This window comes from Pelobates fuscus, chromosome 9 (genome assembly GCF_036172605.1).
Source record: "Pelobates fuscus isolate aPelFus1 chromosome 9, aPelFus1.pri, whole genome shotgun sequence".
Classification (NCBI taxonomy): domain Eukaryota; kingdom Metazoa; phylum Chordata; class Amphibia; order Anura; family Pelobatidae; genus Pelobates; species Pelobates fuscus.
In genome coordinates this window covers 116,403,501-116,428,899 of record NC_086325.1, presented here as the reverse complement: position 1 = coordinate 116,428,899, position 25,399 = coordinate 116,403,501, and positions in this window count along the sequence as shown.

The following is a 25,399-nucleotide window of genomic DNA, read 5'->3' as shown; positions in this document are numbered from 1 at the left end:
TAATGTTAGGTTTGGGTTTGTTGACTCAGGTAATTGAGGTTTGTATGAGGTTTGCCATGTGCTGTTGTTCACCAGCATTGCAAGTTTTCTGTATCTGATTAGTCAGTCTTTTTCATGACACGTTTTGTTACCATTGTGCCATAATGTTTTGGATGTCCAATTCCATTGGCTAAACCTTGTTTCGATCTTTTTCAGCTTAATCCGTTTTGGAATTCCTGCTCTGGACTACTACTAACAGGATACCAAACTTTCATTATCTTTAGATTGTTTGCTTTTTATCGGTTCTTCTGGTTATATTGAACTTGTAATGTCGCAAGATGAAGAGGAAGTATTCCTGTTTCCTGTACCTCTTAACTGTGGCAGCCACCCCGTGAGAGCAGGAGTTTCCGCCGCCAGAGATGTCCTTTCCCCCTAGTGTGAGTAGGGCTGAAATGTTCCCAAGCAGAAATCCAAGCAGTAAAGAAGCAGGTATAGCGGGTCCCTACAAGCAGAAGACGAGGCTCTGTGTTGAGGGTGAAGCTGAACGTTTACAAGTCCCCATGCAAGGGGTTTCTCCGAAAAATATTCCAGGGGCATTTCCCACTGGACCTGGAGAGCAGACTGCAGAAAAAGTACACACATAATTACATTATCTCTCAGCTCCAGTACATACATTACTCAAACACCCCAAAACACATAGTTAACAGTGTGGTACCCCCCTAAATACTATATCCCTGCATAGTTTGGATCTGAGTGCCCAACATATGCAAAATATGCTCAGATCCCACGAATATAGTCGAAACGCCACCGTTTCTCTTGCAAGAATACCAAAAGATACAAAATACCGAAAGAAAATGTTCCTCTGAAGGTCAGTCGTGTGCCCCTTGTTCGGGAGTTTACTTCTAACGAATGCTGCTCTAGGGAATCCAATTAAACCAAACATGTGTGGGGCTGGAAGTCCCAGCGGTGTTTGCGCCGTCGCGCGGCCAACTTTAATTCCATACACTCGATGACCAAACACCCCTGGCCCCGTTCGTGAAGTACAGATGTTCACCGCCTCATGCTCGACCATACGAACGACGGCCACCCAGCCAACCACTTACAATGTTGGTAATTGCGATTTGCAAAAGTGTGAAAAGAGGTCAGCCAGGTTAATGAGCGGCACACAACTGTTCTCGGTGGTCAATCCATTTGGTAGATAGGTCAGTATACAAACCAATTTGTTCAGTCTGTATGGGGGTGGTTCGTAAACCGAACCAAGTAAAATAAATCGATAATCCATGGACATGGGATCTGTCACATTAACTATGTTTGATTGTGATTGGTTTTCCGTTTTTTTCTATGTTATCTCTTTGCTGCTATGGAGTTCAGTAAAGAAAATTGTGAAAAATACTTGCCTCCTGTCATTATTAAAATTAAGATTATTAGTACACTAAAGCTAGTATAATCTTCAATTCTCAAACGTGATCTGACAATACAATAAAACTTATTTAGACACTGAAACATTAGTTCTTTTTCAAGCTGCTTTTATTTTGTATCCACAATCTTAAGTTCTCTGTTTATATCTATGCTCTACATTATACACATTACAATTTTATTGATATGTCTGTGTGGTTTCATGCATTACTAGATCTAGGATCTTTAGTGGGATACGTTTTTAATTTGTTTTGTGCAAAAATGTTTGACACTTGCAACTGCCATTAGTAAACCAGGGACATATGATTAGAATGTCTCCATTAGCTTGTTTGATCCAAATATTGTCAAAGAAAGTGGAGGACCTCAGGAGAGGAAGGTGATTGAAAGAAAGATGGTAAAACCACCTCTTGATTCAAATGAAATGATGATGTAACTTTTGAGTGGAACTCTGGTACAGTGCGTAACACCACCTTATCTGGATAAAAATTGTCAGAGGAGGGGTGTGGCTTGGCGAGCAATGCCGATGATCGCACTGACCTGAGCTCCGCACACCGCTAGCCCGAAAAGCAAAGAAGAAAGCTTACAAAACGGCTGATTAGTGCCTCCGGTGCCCTCCCCAGCATGGCGAGCCTGAAGCAAAAGAAACAGGCCGACAAATTGGACAGGACCGGGTTTTTTGCAGCACGAGCCTCAACACCGCGTGGAACGGGCCCGACCGACCCGGATCAAGATGGCGGTGGCAGAAATGACACCTTGCCGCTGCAAAGCTCCCCCGGACCCCACAACTTACCTGTGACCCAGGACTTTCTACAAAGCTGTCTGGAGGAAATGCCCTGCAAGATCCTGGCTTCTATACAAGGTACCCTAAAGGAGCTCCATAAAGATATACAGGAGCTGGGGGACAGGACAGCACGTGCTGAACAGCGCATAGAGGAGCAAGCATCTGCACACAACGAAATGGCAGATCAATTGCAAACCCTGCAGCAGCACATGGAACAGACACAGCGTAAGATCATGGACCTGGAGGATCGATCACGGCGACAAAACCTGCGCATTCGGGGCATACCGAAGAGGTGAAACAGCAGGACCTCCATGTATACCTCATGGAATATTTTAAAGCACTAGCACCTGATTTACCTGCGGAGGTATTACTCAGATAGATACCATAGAGTCCAAAAAAAACTTTCCTGCCACAAGACACTCCCAGGGATGTGCTCATTCCCCTACATTACTTCCACGTGAAGGAAGCCATACTACAGGCAACTAGAGTGGGTAAAGACTCGCCGCAAAAATACAGGAACGTGAAAATATTTACAGATCTGTCAGCAGCCACGCTGCAAAAGAGGAAAGAATTTAAGGACATAACAGAAGCACTGCGCAGCAATAACATCCAATACAGATGGGGATACCCGGTACACCTCTTGATCAGGAAAAATGGTACGGTGACAACCGGCAACAACCCAGAGGAAGGCCGCAAACTACTACGCAGCTGGAACATCACGGCACCCCAAGATGGAAGGACCACTACAATGCAGAACAGGCTGTCCCCAGAATGGAAAAGACCCCAAAAATGAACTGGTGTACAGACTTGAGAATTGAAAAGCGGTCTAAGGAAAACACAAGAAGGAGATGCATAGCTGACATTTTGCAAGTATAATTCACACATACGCTAAACACAAACATATCTACACACTCACCCTTATCTCACACTTATGTAGCGAAGAAGTGGCAAATAGACGTGTCAAGCACACACTAGGGAAAGGAGAGAGACGTAAACATTAACCGGACAGACCATATACAAAAAAAGGGAAGCAATGGGCTGAGGCTCAAATAAGGGCATTATCCCTACAGCGGAGACTACTCTTGCACATTCAATCACCAAGAACACCTCCTGCACACACTTGATGGCACGACACGCTAGACCTGCCTCACACATCTTAAGAAGACAGCGACCACCGGGCATAGCGGGCTCACCCAGTACACCACCACATATCTACACCGAGCGATAGCCATGCTCCACCTGGCACTGCCTAACCAGTGCGGGACCCTTCAGAGGGACATGTTTATGGACACTACCACAAGTGTATCTGTTGTCTTGTTTTTTTTGATGTAATGTTTTATTCGAATGTTCTGAATAATGGTTGCATTACTGTTACCCCCCCACACATTTGCCTACCCTATTCCCCCCCACCAGACAGAAACATGACCCCAAAATTAACCCCAAAGAATGGCAACACGGGACTCATGGTAAAGTAGCGCCCCACAGGATAGGGGAACACAAGGACCTACTGCAAACCGGGATAAGCGATAAGGAGCCTAAAACTCATACCCAAGGGAGATACCTAAGGGAGGGAGGGAAGGGCCACCTAGTGGGACCCGGGCACAACCTTAAAGACGTATTGGCAGGCAAGACCCCAGCACCACCATATCACACAATAGATTATGAAAATATACTGTCATAACGTAAAAGGGTTAAATACCCCGGTCAAACGATACTGCCTGACGAGAGACTTGCGCAGAGACCACCCAGATGTGGTGTGCCTCCAGGAAACCCACCTCAAAAAGGCAACAACCCTGGCACACATGTTATAACCCATACAGTTTCACAGCACTTCCATGTCTAAAACCAACATTAGTAAAAATGTTTCATTCAAGCTCTTATACGAATCTATAGACAGAGAGGGAAGATATGTCATACTGGTCTGCGAAATCAATAATCTAGAACACACAATAGTTAACATGTACGCACCAAACACAAACCAGAGAAATTTCATGCACAAACTGATCACAACCTTCACACCAGTCCAGAGAGGCATCACGTTAGTGTGTGGAGACCTAAACCACATACTAGACCCTAGATGGGACACCACAGTGCAACCCAATACCACCAGATCAGCCACCCTCGCAAGAGAATGCAAACCGCTGACGCGACTACTGGGTGCACATAACCTATATGACGCATGGAGAGTGCTGCACCCGGGGGAGAGGGACTACACCTTCTTCTCCCGGGTGCACAACACCTATTCGCGAATTGACGGGTTTTATTTAAAGGGCACATTCCTCAACCAATTAACAGCATGCTCCATAGGCACCATCACATAGTCTGACCATGCCCCAATAACCCTAGAAATACGAGATGCATACGACTACAAACACCGAAGTCCATGGCGACTCAACGAATCGCTATTAATGGACCCACAATTCAGTGACCACATTGAGACAAACATCCAACATTATTTCACCGAGAATCACACCAGACATCACGCCAGATACATTATGGCAGGCACATCAGGGGACTTTTTATAGGAAGAGCCAGTGCCCTGAAATGGGCATCCCAAACAAAAAGGAGAGGATGGCTGACAGCCCTCTATAATCTGAATAAGCAAAACCAACTAACCCCGACCCCTCAATTGAGAGACCAGATCAGGGACGTGTTAGAAAAAATCAAGGACCACGACTTAACGAAACTAGGATACAGCCTCCGAAAACTTAAAGCAACACACTACACACAGGGAAACAGGGCCAGCAAACTGCTAGCCAGGAGACTATCCCTTAGGAATGCAAACTCCAAGATACCGTATATCTTGAACCCAGCTGGTGATAAAAAAAGTGACACCCAAAGACATAAGCGATGTATTCGCTGACTACTACACAACCTTATACAACCTAAAACAGGACCCCGCCACCCCTCAGCCAAACCCAATGGCCATAGAACGGTACTTAGAAGGAATACCATCCCTAAATGAGGAACAGATAGCGTCCAAGCCATCTCACGTCTCCCCAACGGGAAGGCACCTGGACCTGACGGGCTCACGAATACATACTACAAGAAATATGCTACATCTCTAGCACCTCACCTAGCCAACCTATTCAATACCATCACCCACAAAGCAGAAGCCCCAGCAGAAATGTTAGGTGCCCATATTATTACTCTGCCCAAGCTGGGGAAGACGCCCACTTGTAGTCAAAATTTCAGGCCAATATCGCTACTCAACACCGATACCAAGCTTTATGCAAAAGTGCAGGCCACTAGGCTCACTCATATCCTCCCCACTCTGATACATAATGATCAGGTAGGTTTTACCACAGGCCGACAAGGTTTCGATAACACCAGAAAGGTGATAGACCTGATGCACAGCCTCCACAGGAGCCCAGAGGGAGGTGTACTACTCTCACTCGATGCCGAAAAGGCATTCGACCGCCTCAACTGGTTGTTCTTGGAAAGTGTGCTCCAGAAGTACAAGTTTCCGCTACCATTTATCAAAGCAGTAAGAGCGCTGTACTCCCACCCCACGGCTAGGGTAGTTAACGCAGGCTTTATATCCAAGCAAATTACAATAACCAACGGATCGAGGCAGGGCTGCCCATTATCCCCGTTACTGTACATCCTAGCACTAGAACCACCAGTACACGGCATCACCTTAGGGGTCAGAGAGTATAAGCTTAACTTGTTTGCGGATTACATTTTAGTAACAATCACACAGCCATTGGTCTCACTGCCGAACCTAATGGCGCACATTAAAGCATACGGAGATGTGTCCTACTATAAACTGAATGTCACAAAGACGCAAGCCCTAGGGATACACTTAAACGACAGCCTAACGTCTAGACTGACTGCAGCATTCCCCATGGATTGGAGACATGACTATCTGACATTCCTGGGGTTAAAACTACCAAGAAACCCTGCCCTACTCTTCCAACACAACTATGTATGACTACAAAAAGAATTTGCGGACACCACACAATCCTGGAGAGGGAAATTCCTCTCATGGATAGTGCGAATAGCGGCGGTCAAAATGACGCTTATGCCCAAAATCCAATATCTCTTCCGCACACTACAAATACCCATCCCGAAACAATACTTAAAGAGCATACAACATACCCTCGACACTTTTATTAAGGAGGGGAAAAAAGCAAGAGTGGCTACAAGTACCCTACAACAAACAATACACAGAGGAGGACTAGGCCTACCAAACGTGACAGCATACTACAGGGCAGCATATCTTCACAACATAGCACAGATCAATCGCCTGACCGACGCTCCACAATGGGTAGCCATAGAATCCCAATGGGCCCCTCGGAAGGACCTCCGAGCAATAATGTGGCAGCAAAAATGCCCCAGACATGTTCACGACAACCTACTGCCCAGCACCCAAACCCTACTGCGGGTTTGGAGCACCATGAGGAACAAATTAGTGACTAAACCGACATTGCCTCTGGCCACGCCAATGCAGACCATAGGGCTGGAGATTCCGACATTCCCATGGGAAACCTGGGTAAGGGGAGGAATACGTCATGTATACCAGGTAATAGACAGGGGGAGGCTGAAAACCTTCCCAACAATCCAAGCGGAGTACGACATGCCCACTAAGATGACATTCTCATACCTACAACTTAAATCATATGTAGTAGACAAGCTATGGAATAACCCAGACCTTGAGGTCGCTGCAAGCATGACCAACTTTGAGAAACAATGTGTGGGAACCGCACCACTAAAAAAGACAATGTCCTGGGGCTACCAGGAGCTCATCCTAACGCAAGCACACACACTAGAACAGATTAAACGTGCATGGCACGGCGAACTGGGACAGGCCATCCCTGACGATGAATGGGAGAGAGCGCACTCTGTTCACCGGGGGCTCACAGCGTGCTCTATGCACCTGGAACTCCAACGCAAATTGATGTACCGTTGGTACCTAGTACCAGACAAACTACACAAGATATGGCCCGATACCAGCAACATCTGCTGGAGATGCGAAAGAGAAGTGGGCACGATGCTACACATCTGGTGGTCATGTGATAAACTTGGCTCCTTTTGGAAAGAGGTGGCACGTTTACTACAAAAGGTGTTACCTACCCCAAAATTAGACAATCCACAAGCATGCATTCTGCTCATGCTACCAAGGGGTATACCGAAACACACTAGAACCATAATATACCACACAGACCCGCCTGCTACGTAACCTAGAGCGGGCACCCCCAATCTAATGATGCTACGGGAGCATCGACATTGACTAACTGAGGTGAGCCATACTCCCCCCCCAAGCAGGAACAACTCTCCCATTGGGGATGTCATGCCACACAAGTAACAGACAATCACCCTGATCATAAGCATGACGCACCCCCCAACTAGATAAACCAGAAACCAAAGTATATTCCAACACATATTGCACACGCAAGCCGAAGCGCAAGCATTGAACTGCAACCTATACGAAAATTGTATAAATGTTGTCTGTATTTCAGTGTGACAATAACCATGCAAACAGTATTCCATGTAATCCCTCATCACCTGTCTCCCCCCTCTCTCTTTTGTACCCTTTACCCATCCCAATGTTGTTGAAATGGAAAATTCAAAACCAAATAAAATTCAAATTACAAAAAAAAATTGTCAGAGGTTCATGTGATGACAAAGCCAGAAACTCTTCACGAAGCAATACCGTTAATTAGGAAGAAAACATGTAATAGAGTCAAGAAAACAAAAAGTTCTAGACAGGGGTGAAAGACCAGATGCCAGGATCCTGAGGCAGCTTAAGCTAAGGCACCTATCCAAGCCTGATAAATGAACAATTGAAGGAGAAGACGTGATATTATTTTCTTTGACTTACTCCACAAATACTAGCCATATACATATATACAAGTGGGAAATGAAATAGGTTTTCCTTGAGAAGATATATGGAAATATCTGCTGATGAAAACCATTTGGATTCTAGACATTCCCTCTTGTTTCCAGGCCATCATAGTGAATTCCCTTAAAACCCAATAGGGAATTGACTTATGTGACGGACCGCCTTGCGCCCCGACTGGCTGCCTATGTCAGTCGATGCTCCTAGTACTCACCGAAGACTGCAAGCACTCCACCTGACCCCATCAGCACTGTAGTCCCAACGTCCAGTGTTACACCTTGGCTGGGAACTCAGCGTTCTCCACCCACCCTGGACCCAAGACCAGGATCCAGCTGGGTGAACCTCTCCTTCTCCAGAGAGCGTGGCAGGAACATCTCTTAAATCCATGGGGAGTATAGTGATATAGCAATCCTCAGGGTAGATACAGCCGTTTAACACCCACACATGAGATGAGACTCCATGTTGAGGGTAAGAACTCAATGTAATGGTGCCACTTTGGCCTTTTATGCAAGTCCCCAAGAAAGGTGTACGCCCACATGGACCTTATTAGGGACAGGGACATAAACTTATACACCAATGATAACACGTTTACAATGTATGACACTCCCACATACAATACAATAAGCCTTCCCCTTTACTAAGGAGATAATTGAGTCAAGCACTATCCTAAACTCAATTATATCCAGGAAGAAAAAAAACACATATTTCTAAAAAGTCCCAAAAGTACCCCATAACACATAATATCCCCACAAATTACATCCCCTGATAGCCCTGATCTGGGTGACCAACATATCCAAAAATCACCCAGACCAGTTCAGGGGTTTAGAAATTTTATGGAAGCGCTAGTTTTTACTGACCGCAAGCATGGTCCCATAGCCGAAAAAAGTTCTATAGAATCGCGGCTAAGTGTCGCTGGAGGACTGACCGGGAACCGCGAGGTTTTCATGCCAAAAATAGTTCCAGGGCATTCGTGGCTAAGTCCTCCTGAAGTTTATTCGCGATTTTTGTCACCTCGTGGTCGTCCATAGAAATTGCGGCTACCCAGATGAACACTTAGACCACTGTGGTGGAAATTGCAACAATGTATCAATTAAGCTTATCAAGCTCCAGGGTGGTTTCTGGTTCATGTGGCTGTTCGGTAAATGAACCATATAGTCCCAATTGCACAAACAGAGCCTGTTATAAGTCCAAGAGAAACAATTAGTGTTTTCAATCAGGATTTAACACAGGGACCATAATCACAGGGTAGGAGACTGGCAAACAGACCCTTCCAAAAAACAGTGACAACCCTTGAAACCGTTATCTGACTCATTTAATGGGTGTACCTGTTTTCTTGATGTAGGTTTTGTAATAAGTGGGGGGAACTGATTAACAGCCAAACTGTATGTCAATGAAGTGTGATTGTATTCAAGCCCCATGATACCCATGGGTAGCAATAGTGGAGTCCTCTGTGAGCACATGGCCTTGGAACAGGCAAAACCAGTTAGGTTATTGATAAACTCCTCCCCCATTCCCTTCCAATGCAATCCCTCTTCCCGCAGAAGGCACTCTGGTTCTGTTAGATCCTAAGGGATTGTCTGAGGTAGGTGTGTCCAGCAGAAGGAAGGGATAACCTGTTTAATGCCCTGGGAATAACACATTCTTCCTTTCTTTGAAATTTTCTCTCCTCACTCACTACCTCTATTTCTCCTCCCTACTATACACAACCTCTTAATCTCTTACTCTCAACTGATGATCAGTGGAGTGGTAACTGTGTCTGTTTCACTATGTTAGTTTTGTTTACTTTACATTCAACCTATGACTAGTTTTAGTAGCAACATATACTAGCCTATATCAAATGTATATGTAATGTTTATTTGTTTTATAGCCGCTCTTAATAAATATTATTGAATTGCCGAAAGCAAGAATGTGGTCTCTGAATTTACACTCGGTTTTTAAGTTATTATATGTTATTAATTTTAATTTGAATTCCATACATTTACTTCAGCTTTTATAAATAATTGATGGATGTTCAAGTACATACTACCTAATACTGGATCCTGGCATAGTTTATATGGGATTTATTTTATTTCCCAGTGATTAACATTAAACCAGGTGATAAATGTGTGTTCAAATTTGTCAGATTGATTTTTGGGGGGTTTGTCCCTTCATAACTAATTTCTATCTATCACTGTGGTTTCTTCATCTCATTCTCTATAATATATTTATTACATCTCTTTTTTCTCAATTTATTTTGAATAACTTCTGCCTGGATTTATAATTTTGTACCTTGGAACAGTTGTGTTTTACCCTGGTAAGTTGATTCTTGGCTATTCCTTGAGGCAAGGCTAATAAAGACAGTCCTCCTATGTAACCGTTCCCATCCAATTTTTTTTTAATTGGTTTTGTACACTTAGGTATACATTTGTATCAGTAACTGACAATTAAAAATAAATCAGACAATAAAAGGAACATTGGAAGCAAAGCAGTATAACATGACATTTCATAATTGACAGGCACTATAGCACAATTTGTATGAGAAAGTAAGGTATGGTACAAGTGAGTATGCCTTGCTGGGTTTGAGTGGAGATCTGGAAAGGCTATCAGGTAACATAGTATATCCAGTGGTAGTAGGGACAGCCTAATGTGGTCAAGCTTAATCACACTGTCATTGTGTCACTCTCTAAAGTGCTTGTGGCTTGGACGAGACCATTAAGGTTCCTTCTTCTAGGTCCTCCCTTGCTACTGTTTTATTCTTTTTAGAAGACGCTGCTGCCAGTTTGATGTTTGGTAGCTGTAGGTTCTTCCTATCTCTGGATCTTGGTCTGAAGTTAGGGAGAAGGTCTTGTCTCTATGTTGAACCATCTTTGCCCCATGGGTACCAGACTGATCCTCCCCTCAATATTCTAGCAACTGGAGCCAAGTTGCGCTTTTCTGTGAAAAGCAGCCAAGATCACAGAGAGAACCTCTATGTCCCTGGTCACCACTATTATGTCTCTTGGAGTGTCAGCTGGAGCTGTGGCAGCCTTTTAGATGCGGAATGCTGATAGTAGCATAGATGGGTCCACTCCTCCATTTAAAGCCCATAGATATGAACATCATCTGCGTGTAGAACAATAGAGCCTCCCCATTGACCTTTTCTTGGACTCCTCTCAGTCAGACATTCCGTCGCCTGTGACAAGACTCCATGGAGGCTATAGCTCTTTGTATTCATTGAACTTGCTGTGTAAGCTCCTCCATATGGGTTTCAGTGGCTTGTAACCTGTTGTCACTATCTCTCTCTCCTCCAATTCTTTGATCTTTTGGGTCACGATGCCCAGCTCTTTTTGGGTCTCATGGAGATCTGCCTTCCACACTTTGCACAGATTCGGGAGCAGCATTTTGATATCCCCTTTTTGTTGAGGCTGTTGAGTCTTCATCAGACTCGGACTCCTGGTCGCCTTCACAGTGGTGGGGAGAAGCAGGATATTCCACTTCCTCCTGTTATTTCTCTGAGTACTTCTCCACGGGTCGTGCTGCAGGCCATCATGGGAGTCTCTTGCGGTGAAGGCCTCTCAAAGCAGAGTCTAATATCAGGGAGTTTTGGGCTCTCATGTGTCTCTTAGGTGTCTCCTTGGAGTGTATTGACAGGGTGAAACTGCCTTTATTACAGTACTGGCACGGAGCTCCACAGGACCATGTCCGTTCATTCAGCCATACCCCATCCGATGTTTAAAAGAAACATTTAGAAACAATATCCTTCCCATTGTTTAAGAAGGTCATATCTATAAAGGTAATGGTGGTTTCATTCCATTATGGAGTGAATTGGGGGCAGTGGGTATGCCTGGCAGATTTATACATATGCTATAGAAAGATATCTTCACCTTCAACATCTGACAGTAGGAGAAGAGAGATGAGAGGCGTGTCCATCAATGCAATCTAGTCAAGAATTATTATTATTAAAATTTATATAGTGCAAAAATATTCTGCAGTGCTATACAAAATATTGATATTTGACAACAAGCAATTTATATATGGACTATAACAGAGGCGAGTGATGAAGAAGGCCCTGCTCAATCAAGCTTTTTAAAGTCTTGCTTTATTGTGTTTTGTATATTTGTTTAAAAGTGTTTGCTTGCTGGTTTCAAAAATATTTGTCAAGTGATGAATGTCCCTTTAATGGTACCTTCACCACTGTGGCAAACATGGATCTTATTATTTGGAAGTGAAATTCTGTTTTCACGTTGTGTCCTCTTTGTTTTTCATTTAAGTAGCCAGTTCATCCATTCAGTAACAAAAAAATTAAGGAAATAATGATTTTATGATTACTACTATCCAGCAATATCACTGAATGACTCACTTTTGCATCATACCTCTTAACATTGGGTGGTATGAAATTGAGTTGGATGCTCAGGCCTCTAAGTGGGCAATGCTGGAGACACCCATAGATTTCCAGCCTGTCCGCAATATGGGCACATCATCATGGGGTTAAACACGATAGACTGACAATATACAGGACCATGCAGAGAGTGCACAGTGTGTGCGGGTACAAATTCTTGGTTTGCACATCTGGAGACAGTTCCCTGGTGTCCCTAGATGTTGAGACACCAGATAACTAAACTGGAATAATAGCAGAACTGAATCTTAAAATGGGGACTGTTCTTCCAAAAGCAAGATAGTTGGGAGTCCTGTATAAGCAAAATGGGGACTGTTCTTCCAAAAGCAAGATAGTTGGGAGTCCTGTATAAGCAAAATGGGGACTGTTCTTCCAAAAGCAAGATAGTTGGGAGTCCTGTATAAGCAAAAACAGAACAGGAAAAAATGCAGCAGATTGCCCGTCAGCCCATGCTTAGATCTCAAGCAAGTTTTGCTCACTTGTGCATATCTGACTGATCCCTTGCATAAGGCCAGTCCATTTACAACATGCTGGCAAGTTATCTCTGTACAAGAGCGATATTCAGACAACCAATTAGGCCTTCTTGAGGTGTAGCACGAGGATCCACTTCTGAATTACCCTTTTAAATCCTGTTTTTGGCTTATTGGCATATCACCTGGATGTTCCTAACTCAAAACGGGAATCAAGACGTAGTCACTGTGCCTATGGGGATGTCAGATACATCTTCCTGACACACTTGGGATTGTTGTATCTCTTGTGCAAAGATAATCTGCTAGTGTTTTGTGTCTGGACTAACATTGTAGGTGAGAACAATATCATATGTGACAAGCTAAGTTTCTTTCTGTAATAGCACAGGTGAACTAAAACCTGGGTAAGACCTGAGTGGGCACCCACCAAAGGGCGGGTTGAGCCATTCTGTATTCTAATACACTCCTGTTTAAGATTCACATATAATATATCTAATACTACATATGACATAAAACCTATCTAAAATCCTATGCTTGTTTTTTAATCTTTTATTAATAGACAGAGAGCTTTTTTTACATTTTGCTAGTGCCTTTCAACCTAAACTTGCCTACTTTGAACAAGCCCCAACCCGCTCTAAAAACAAAACAGAAAAAAAAACAGAAGACTACTTAGAGTTCCATTAACGTAAGCAACACGTAATTTTCACTCAAAAAACTAAAGACCAGGGTTTTTTTTACTCACAGGCTAAACATGAGACACAGGAATTTTTTATAATCTGTTAGAAGCTATTTTACTGCTGATGCAGCTGTTTCTTATTGACCTTGACATTGTTTCAAATTACAAAATGACATATACATATTTCTAAAAGCGGAACAATCTTTTTTATTTATTTTTTTGCAGACAAAAGCTGTTTTATGTTACTAATTTTGAGAATGCAATAGCCGTGGAAGTAATGATTTGTCCCTTTTCATTCCCATTATCTTTCAATATTTTCCTTTTTTTATGTATGTATGCATGTATATGTGTATATATATATATATATATATATATATATATATATATATATATATATATATATATATATATATATATATATATATATATATATATATATATATATATATATAAAACATGAGGGGGGGTGGTTGCACTCACCTGAACATGTTTAAATGGGGTGCTGCTGGGGGCCATATTATACAATAAACAATACACAAGACCCAGCGCACTCTCCTATCTACTAAACAGCAACTTCAATGTTGACAGATTTTATTAGTTTTTTAAAAAGTTTTTTTCTAAAAACACCTAATCTAGGCAAAAAAATAATGGGGATTTAGTTACATTATATGATCATACATTGCATAAGCCTGCCACAACGTCAATGTACCCCATCTTTGGCAGGTCCTACTCGCACAGTCTAATGTCTGCTCTTATGAGATTAACCCACTTACTTGGGTAAAAAAATTCCATCTGAGGCTCTCTGCAGTACAAGGCTAAATAGGAACCTGAGATGAGGCACCTGTAACAGGGAGGGGTGCAAAACCAAGGAGTGGACTAGACTCCCAAATATATATATATATATATATATATATATTTGTGGTCGGTTAATATCGTATAGTGAAGTACCTTGTGATTGGAATTAAGTCGGTGTGGTGTGCCGGAACCGACGTAGAGGGTAGGCCTGAAAAAGAGGGCCCCCCTGAATGAATTGTATAAGAGGGAGAGGTGGGTGGGGTGAACAGCGTGCGTACGGCAGGTAGGAAGGGGGGGAGTAGCGTTTATATGGAACGCTTAACTCCTCCCACAAATACAGGCCTTACGGCCTTAAAACTTGTGGTCGGTTAATATCGTATAGTGAAGTACCTTGTGATTGGAATTAAGTCGGTGTGGTGTGCCGGAACCGACGTAGAGGGTAGGCCTGAAAAAGAGGGCAAAAGGTAATGCCAGAAGAACACACTTATAGCACTATATAAAATCCATGTCTTGCTACTCCTGCGTTGGGAATGTTCCTGTATAATATATAGCCGATTCCTAGTGCCTCTAATGTTTGTTCCGGCGTACTGCTACTGGATGTCGTTCTTATAGAATGGATGTGAAAATAGCAGCCAGTGGTCCTACTTACTCTAATGACGGAATGTGAATGTAGAATCGTATTTAGAAGTAGATAGGGAGTGATTAGTAGGTCAAGTGTCTCGATTGTCTGGTTCGAATGTTGACGTGACGCGGTGTAGTGTTTGTACCTTCTTAAATTTTCCTTGGGGAGACATGACTTACCTGTCTGATTAGTTGTGATCGTGGAGTTGTAGGGTTCCCGAACCCTTGTATGGTTGCAGGCACATAGATTTAAGACCTGGTTGTGTGGCGCGAATGCTGTTTTTGGGAGTCTGATACTGCCCGGTATTCCCATCTGTGTACGTACGTTACTGTGAAGCGATAAACCAATTATCTTTGATATCTTGTGTAAAAAATGGGGTATGGTTTGAAAGGCTTGTCGGAAATGTGTATGTCAGTTCGGAATAGTGCGATCATGTACGTATGAAGGTTTGAATAAAAGGTGGCAAAAATGTAGAAAAGACTACAGGGTGATCAGTATGCCTGTGGAAGTCCTGCTCCACTGATTCTTGGAAGAATGTCACGATTCTGTTATATGTATCTTAGAGCAAACGAATAATGTTCTAGACGATAACTTGTGTCGAGCCCCAACAGCCGAGTGACCGGAAGGGGATGCCAAAATGCAGATTATGCCTGAGAGATGTGAGTTGGGTGAGGTACGAGACTGAGCGACTCATGGATAGTCAGCCCTAATAGACACGAAAATGCTGCAATCCTTTGTCTGACGTTGCATTTGTAGGACATCCTGAAAAAGAACATGACAACAACAATGAACTCAAACAACAACAATATGATTAAGTAAAATAGAACTGGCTGGCTAACTAGTGCCGAAGCGAAAAGCTCACTACCCCGTGACAAGTGAGGCCCTGCTAGTAGCCAAGCGGCTGGTGAGAGGCTCTACCTATGATTTGGGCGTGGGGCTCGAGCCACTAGCGTGGTGGCGGGGTGGTGGCCTCTCGGTGACAGTAAAGATCCAAAAACGTGTGGCCGTGTCAGGTGAGGCCCTAACTATAAACCCGATAGGTGGGTGAATGCGAGGCACTAACTATGATTTGGGCCGAGGGGCGAAAATCTCTGTGTTGAGATTGGGGAGTTGGCCTCGCGGGACCAGCTACGGTGTACAGCTAAGGCTAGCTCCTAACCCTAGATAGCCAGTTCTCTGACCCTAGACGGGGGCTTGATAAGGGGGTAACGCAACGTGCTTGGAAACCCAAGTTGTAGTAAATGATAGATACCCGGATATTCCCAGATAGAGACAGAGGAAACGAAGGGAGAGAAAGGAGGAAGAAAGAAGAAGAAACTGAAGTCGAGGGAAGGAAAATAATGTGCAGTATAGTGAAGTACTATGGAGATATAGCTGATAGTGCAGTATCGATAGACCCTGAGGGTGCTGAAGATTCTCGTGATGGTTACTATATAAACCTGAAAGGAGATGAAATGAAGGCGTTGTGCCGAGAAAACGTCGTAGCAGCTGACGGAGAGAGGAGGGTGAAATTAGCAAGGTAGTGAGTAACAAAACGATTGTTACGGGTAGTGAGTACGAATGAAGAGTTGTGGAGTGGAGCCGTGGCCTGACGAGGCAAGGCAGGAATCAAGCCCCCGTACCCCAAACATGTAACAACGTGGCCTAGTAGAGGCAGTTGTTAGGAAACACAATGAGACCAAACCTGATAGAAACAGGTGATAATCGTTTAACAAAGGCCAATTGTGTAACAATTGTAGGAAATGTGAACGAAAACACATTTATACCAGATAGAAACAGGCGGCAATAGTGAACCAGTAATTGTCTACTGCTAGCAGATGACAAAATGAAACAAATAGTAACTGTGATTGTTGGTTCGATACCTCATCATGTAACAACGTGGCCTTGTCGAGGCAGTTGTTTGAAGTGTGGATGAAACAAAATTGTACCTGATAGAAATAGGCGATAATAGCGACCTAGTGATTGTCTAATGGTAACAAATGACAGTATACAACATTAATAGAAATCAGCGGGGAATGTCAAATGGCGGTTACGCCTGAACCTGAGGTAATTCGATGCATGTATAACAGGAGTTGCATAATTGTAAGCGTAATCTGGGAGATAAAACAAATCCAACATATACACAGTGTTTAGTTAGTTAGATTAACTTGACCCAATAAAACCGTACATGCATAGCGTCAGGCATTTAGTGGTATTACATGAGATGCACCAATAGAAGAAACACCATTAACAACCTGAAAACAGGACGGCAGAGAAGCTACACATTATACAGAATAAAACAGCAAATACCATCAAACCACTAGGTGGAGATACCAGCCGAATGACTAGGACTTTGCACTGATACATTAAAACATAATGGAAAGTATGCCCAAACCTCCGATTTAGAAATATTGCGCTGATATACGAAAAACATTATGGAAAGTAGGAGTGAAAACTTACGTAGCCAATATGTCGTGCATGATATAATAAAATTACTGGCATCCCTTCCTTTACCGCCTCCGTAGAAAAGCATAGCCACTATAACAACATGAGTCTGAACCCAAGTGGATTAATATATAACCATAGCAAGATTAACGTTTGGACCGGAAATTAATGAGTCCGTGAAGGGGTGGGGGGGGGGGTGTAGGACCCCGACCCCCCAGACGGGTGATTGAAAGTGACCGCCTAGGTGCTGGCGAGAGGGGAGCGTGGGTGGTCCCTGGGAAGATTTATGTGACTACCAAGTAGCAACGAAATTCATAAAATACAACCTAACCTTTTAGCATAGATTAAGTTGACAAGACTGTTGTCCCAACCAAATGCTGCAATAGGTAAACAGCTTGTTCACTAGAACCGCCATAATGGTAGATAGAGAAACAAGTGAAATACAGCAGTTAACTGTATTATTTAAGTTAAATACGTAGCTTAGTATCTCATCTGTAGTCAGAGATCGACTATTTTAGCCTGAATTTTTTTACGTCTGATCAAGTCACTGTTTAGGCAGTAACCCCCATATTTTTTTTTTTTTTTTTTTCCAATCAGAAATATTCGTAATATCAAAGTACAAAGGCATGCTCTTACAGAGAATCGGAGGCAAGACTTTCCTAAAAAATTGCAACATTGTCATAGGTAACATTCTTTCAATCTAATTTATACCGACATGATTGAATTGTATGACATATACTAGGGTGCCATGGGAAACATTGTTTCATGCATAGCAGTTACCCTGTTTAAAACAGAAGGGCAGGGAATGGAAGAATCACAAACAGGGGTGATATAAAGATAGGCTACCCCATTATTTGGCTGCCTTAGCATCATGAGAATTGTAGTGCTCCAGGTTTGGATGTAGTTTGTGCTCCCCTTGCTCTAACACACCAATTACCGCAATTTGCATTTCATGGATGAGCATGATGGGGAGTGCAGTTTGCAGAAGCTGATACAAATTTAGAAGCTGATACAAATTTATTTATAATTGTTACACGTTTCCAAGCTAATGTGAATCGCTTGTATTTCATTTGATTAAAAGAGATGTCTTCTCAGCAGAGCATGCAGTGTGAATGCATAGTGGGCTCAGCTACCTCTCTGCTGTTGTCCTGTTTGTCAGAAGGGACTGCCAGACTAACTAGAGAGGGGAGAGGGACAGAGGGAGAGCCATGTTAGTGTAAGTTGTACAACCAGTTCAAACAGTTTGAAAATAACTTCCCACGGTACAGTACAGTACAGAGCGTAAGTCAGGGTTTACACAATGGAAATTTGAAAATGCGAACGGCGAGAATAGCCTGAACGTGGCTATACCCGCCGGTACCTGGACGTTCATTTGTTCAGCGTTGCCGGCGCTGGAAGTGTTTCGGCGGAGTTTCCCCGAACGGAGGGGGGAGCTCTGAACCGGTTGGACGTGCGGCCGGAAACCGGAAGTGCGGGGTCATCGAGGAGGACCAGTGAACCCGGAAGTTCAGCTGTCACGGAAGCGAGGTGAACAGCGTGCGGTAGGAAGGGGGGGAGTAGCGTTTATATGGAACGCTTAACTCCTCCCACAAATACAGGCCTTACGGCCTTAAAACATATGAAACATGGGGTGGTGGTAACTAAATCCCCATTATTTTTATGCCTAGATTAGGTGTTTTTAGAAAAAACTTTTTTAACAAACGAATAAAATCTGTCAACATTGAAGTTGCTGTTTAGTAGATAGGACAGTGCGCTGGATCTTGTGTATTGTTTATTGTATAATATGGCCCCCAGCAGCACCCCATTTATATTTATTTGTGAGTCTAGCCAACTCCTTGGTTTTGCACCTCTCCCTGTTACAGGTGCCTAATCTCACGTCCCTATTTAGCCTTGTACTGCAGAGAGCCTCAGATGGAGTTTTTTTTACCCAAGTAAGTGGGTTAATCTCATAAGAGTAGACATTAGACTGTGAGAGTAGGACCAGTGGCGTCACTAGGGGGGGACCAGAGGGGGCCATGGCCCCCCCTAGGTCAGGTTGTGCCCCCCCCAATTTAAATCAACGTTATGTATCATGTGGAGTTAGTGGCAATAAAATAATTGCCAGGCTCTCTGCCTGTTTCAGTCAGCCAGCGCGGCGCCGGCCGCTGTTTGTATTATCAGTGAAGTTCTGACAGCCGCGAGGGAGAGTCTCACCTCTCTGTCAGAACTTCACTGATGATGTAGTTTCTGTAATTCCGGCGGCTCGGCTGTCCGCCAGACTGGCGCCACCATGTGACCTTTAGGGGAACAACCATAGAGAGGGAGGGAGCTGCGCAGGAGCGGACATTGCAGCATGCGCGCGGAGTAGTGGGCCACACCTTAGAGGCAGCCGCACTGTGCAGAGCAAGAAGATTGAGTAGGAAGAAAAAACAAGACCCTGAAAGGCTGAAAGTCAGAGCAAGCAGCAAAGCACTAAGCAGGGAAGCAGTGAGCAGAGAGCACTGAGGGGAAAGTAAGAGTAAGAGGAGAGGAAAGTACAGCAGGTAAGAAAGGGCCTGAGGCTAAGCATATAAGGGAGTGGGGGGGAGAGAGGCTGAGCATATAAGGGAGGGGGGGGGGAGAGAGGCTGAGCATATAAGGGAGGGGGGAGAGGCTGAGCATATAAGGGAGGGGGGGAGAGGCTGAGCATATAAGGGAGGGGGGGAGAGGCTGAGCATATAAGGGAGGGGGGGAGAGGCTGAGCATATAAGGGAGGGGGGGAGAGGCTGAGCATATAAGGGAGGGGGGAGAGGCTGAGCATATAAGGGAGGGGGGAGAGGCTGAGCATATAAGGGAGGGGGGAGAGGCTGAGCATATAAGGGAGGGGGGAGAGGCTGAGCATATAAGGGAGGGGGGAGAGGCTGAGCATATAAGGGAGGGGGAGAGGCTGAGCATATAAGGGAGGGGGGAGAGGCTGAGCAAATAAGGGAGGGGGGGGGAGAGGCTGAGCATATAAGGGAGTGGGGGGGAGAGGCTGAGCATATAAGGGAGTGGGGGGAGAGGCTGAGCATATAAGGGAGTGGGGGGGAGAGGCTGAGCATATAAGGGAGTGGGGGGGAGAGGCTGAGCATATAAGGGAGTGGGGGGGAGAGGCTGAGCATATAAGGGAGTGGGGGGGAGAGGCTGAGCATATAAGGGGGGAGGCTGAGCATATAAGGGAGGGGGGGAGGCTGAGCATATAAGAGAGGGGGGAGAGGCTGAGCATATAAGGGAGGGGGGAGAGGCTGAGCATATAAGGATGGGGAGAGGCTGAGCATATAAGGATGGGGAGAGGCTGAGTATATAAGGGAGGGGGGAGAGGCTGAGCATATAAGGATGGGGGAGGCTGAGCATATAAGGATGGGGGAGGCTGAGCATATAAGGATGGGGGGAGGCTGAGCATATAAGGATGGGGGAGGCTGAGCATATAAGGATGGGGGGAGGCTGGGCATATAAGGATGGGGGGAGGCTGGGCATATAAGGATGGGGGGAGGCTGAGCATATAAGGGAGGGGGGAGAGGCTGAGCATATAAGGGAGGGGGGGAGAGGCTGAGCATATAAGGGAGGGGGGAGAGGCTGAGCATATAAGGGAGGGGGGAGAGGCTGAGCATATAAGGGAGTGGGGGGGGAGAGGCTGAGCATATAAGGGAGTGGGGGGGAGAGGCTGAGCATATAAGGGAGTGGGGGGGAGGCTGACCATATAAGGGAGGGGGAGGCTGAGCATATAAAGGAGGGGGAGGCTGAGCATATAAGGGAGGGGGGAGAGGCTGAGCATATAAGGGAGGGGGAGAGGCTGAGCATATAAGGATGGGGGAGGCTGAGCATATAAGGATGGGGGAGGCTGAGCATATAAGGATGGGGGAGGCTGAGCATATACGGATGGGGGAGGCTGAGCATATAAGGATGGGGGAGGCTGAGCATATAAGGATGGGGGGAGGCTGCGCATATAAGGATGGGGGGAGGCTGCGCATATAAGGATGGGGGAGGCTGCGCATATAAGGATGGGGGAGGCTGCGCATATAAGGATGGGGGAGGCTGCACATATAAGGATGGGGGAGGCTGCGCATATAAGGATGGGGGAGGCTGCGCATATAAGGATGGGGGAGGCTGCGCATATAAGGATGGGGGAGGCTGCGCATATAAGGATGGGGGAGGCTGCGCATATAAGGATGGGGGGAGGCTGCGCATATAAGGATGGGGGGAGGCTGCGCATATAAGGATGGGGGGAGGCTGCGCATATAAGGATGGGGGGAGGCTGCGCATATAAGGATGGGGGAGGCTGAGCATATAAGGATGGGGGGAGGCTGAGCATATAAGGATGGGGGAGGCTGAGCATATAAGGATGGGGGAAGGCTGAGCATATAAGGATGGGGGAAGGCTGAGCATATAAGGATGGGGGAAGGCTGAGCATATAAGGATGGGGGAAGGCTGAGCATATAAGCATGGGGGGAGGCTGAGCATATAAGGATGGGGGGAGGCTGAGCATATAAGGATGGGGGAGGCTGAGCATATAAGGATGGGGGAGGCTGAGCATATAAGGATGGGGGGAGGCTGAGCATATAAGGATGGGGGGAGGCTGAGCATATAAGGATGGGGGGAGGCTGAGCATATAAGGATGGGGGGAGGCTGAGCATATAAGGATGGGGGAGGCTGAGCATATAAGGATGGGGGGAGGCTGAGCATATAAGGATGGGGGGAGGCTGAGCATATAAGGATGGGGGGAGGCTGAGCATATAAGGATGGGGGGAGGCTGAGCATATAAGGATGGGGGGAGGCTGAGCATATAAGGATGGGGGGAGGCTGAGCATATAAGGATGGGGGAGGCTGAGCATATAAGGGAGGGGGAGGCTGAGCATATAAGGAGGAGAGGAGGCTGAGCATATAAGGAGGAGAGGAGGCTGAGCATATAAGGGAGGGGGGGGGGGACTGAGCAAGTAAGGGAGGCCTGAGGCTGAGCATATAAGGGGTGGGGGTGGGGTGAGCAAATAAGGGGGGTGGGCAACTGAGTATTTAAGGGGGGGCTGAGAAAACATGGGTGGGGTGAGCAAGTATGGGGGAGGCTGAACAAATAAGGGGGTGGGCATCTGAGTATATAAGGGGGGCTGAGTAAGTAAAGCAGAGCATAGTAAGTAAGGGGGGGCTGAGCAAGTAAGGCGGAGCAGAGAGCAGTGCAAGTACGGTGGAGCAGTGCAAGTACGGGGAGCAGAGCAAGTAGAGGGGAGCAGAGCAAGTAACTTGAATTAAGGGGGAGCAGAGCAAGTAGAGGGGAGCATAGCAAGTAACTTGAATTAAGGGGGAGCAGAGCAAGTAGAGGGGAGCATAGCAAGTAACTTGAATTAAGGGGAAGCAGAGCAAGTAGAGGGGAGCAGAGAGCAGAGCAAGTGACTTGAATTAGGGGGAGCAGAGTAAGTGGAGGGGAGCAGAGCAAGCAGGCAGAGAGGAGCCTTACTTACCGGAGACTGTAGACCATTGTGGTTCATTGTGCGTATAACAATGAAACAAGTCGTTTTAGTTTGTGTTGGTAATGGATTCACCAACTTTTATACAGGTCATAGGAAGGTCAGGGCACACATTTTAAGGGATCCTATAGTGCCAAGAAAACAAACCCTGGCACTATAGGCTCTTGGAGTGAGGTCGTCCAGCGTCAAATAAGTACGATTTACTCCGTGTAAATCACAGAAGCGGCCTTTAGTGGCTGTCAGTGAGATAGCCACTAAAGGCTGGATTAACCCTGCAGTGTAAACATAGCAGTTTCTCTGAAACTGCTACGTTTTCAGCTGCAGGTTTAAAACTAGGGTGACCTGGCACCCAGACCACTTCATTGAGCTGGGTGCCTACAGTGGTCCTTTAAGTTTACTGAAGAAGTTCTGGTGTGTAAATCATGCCCCTGCAGTTTAGGAGTTAAAACACTTTGTTTTTGCAGCTCTTGCCACATCCCCCCTTTGCCGTGACACACACAGCCTCAAAAGAGGTTTAATTTTTATAGTATAGTTGTTTACTTTAAAGATTTCTAGCTCTTACTGGGGCGTTTCTTGGAGGCAAAGAGTCCAGGGGCTTTTATTATTAATTATTTAATAACCTAGGTATTTCTGATTTGAAACTGTTCACGTCAATAAAGAAAATGGCTACTGTGCACAATGTATGTTACAAAGTTGCATTAGAAATCCATGACATGACAATGTAAAATTCATAACATGAAGTCTGCTTTGACAATATAAAACGCATTTCTTCATATTATTAATGTTATTAATTCATCCACGAAGTGGTGAGTTTTATATTGTCATGGTAGACTGCATATAATGAATTTTACATTGTCATGGCAGTCTAGTGCAGCTTGCCCAGCAGCCATTTACTTTGTTGGGATAATGGGATAGTATCCATTTTCTTTATTGGTGTGAACAGTTCCATACCAGAAATATCTGGGGTATTGAATAATGACAGGTTTAAACTGACAGGGTAGGTGACAGGTTTTTATAATAATGACCATCATCCATTTTTAACTCTCCAAGTCATTCAGTCACATTAAAATTGTCCCCCACCCACATCAATTTTACCACATGACAGGAGGCTTCATATTTTGCATAAACTCTCTTTACTAACTCACACAGCAGTAAAGAAAAGTGAAAACATTAACCAATCAAAAAATAGTAGGAGGTATAGTATTCACAGAGATGAGGCTCCTCCCCCTCTTTCTTTACTGCTCCATCAGCAGACAGGTCAGAGTTTCAGGCTCTTCCCTTTATTTACATTGTATTCATATTATATATGGGTATTTTCTTTTCTATATTACTGTATATGTGTATTTTCTTTTCTTATATTACTGTTTTTCCTCTGGGGGACTTCCCCCTCCTATCCTGAGGGGGCTTTACCCCTTTATTACATGTTTATCTCATGTTCGATTTATTTCGTTTTTTCCCCCTTTCTTTCCCCTGCCCTCAGGGACCCCTCCGTTTTCCCTCCATTTTCGCTGGCCTCCCAGCTCATTTCTCCCTCAGGGTAACGCTCACCCTGTCTCTATTACTCACCTGCGGCTCCCCAGCCGCATTTCTGTATTGCCGACACGCAGGGAAACCTCTTCCCGGCTTCCCGGCGGCCATCTTGGATCTCGCGTCTCGCGAGATTCTCGGCCGCCATTTTGGGAGTTCCGCGATCTAGTGCAGGCTTCCGACCGCATAGCGCTCGCTCTCCTCATATCCCAGCCGTCTGGGATACAAGATTTGTGCCGAAAAAGCTTCTTATCGCTCTGGCAGGGGTCACAATCGTCCTGTAAGGACTCAGAGGTTGCTGGCCCTACTCAGTGGTGAGTCCACTGTCAATTTTGTTGTTCCCTACTTATTTACTGGGTGGATTTCGTGCCACCCTTTATTCTACAGGGTGAAGCCCTTATTACACTGCTGCCTTCAGGTGGATTTCGTGCCACCTATATATGTATATGTTCAAGGGACAGTCCAACCCCATATTGATATCAGATTAGGTGGATTTCGTGCCACCCTCACAGATATATACATATACATTCCTGCAGCCCAGTAAGACAAAAACCCAATTTACCCTGCTGGGGTTGTTTTTTCCTGGTACTACTACTTGTACCTATACTACTACACATCCTGCTGGGGTGTTGTTATTGCTAACTTTATTGTTACTGAGTGCATACCTAGTTACTCGACCCCTAGCCATCTCCCCTGTGCCAACATAATCACGATGGAAGCATCCCAAACCCCTGCGGACTTCCAGTCTATGATTGCGGAAGCCATCTCCGCCTCTATGGAAAAAGCACTGTCCAGAGTTATGTCGGCATCTACCGACAAATCTAAAAAAGCCACGCTGACCCAACCTCAGGACGAGGACTCTGAGGCTTCGGAGTCACACGTACTGGCGGACCCACGCCCCACCAAGCGTCACTGGAAAGGTGAGAAAGCGGGTGACGCACCGGGCAAGGGTAAGGCGCCTAAACGACATAGGCCAGCCCCACCTACACCTGCCCACTATTCCTCGGATGAGGGGGAAGAACACACGCGCTCTATGGCCGTGTTGGACGAGTGGCAAGCC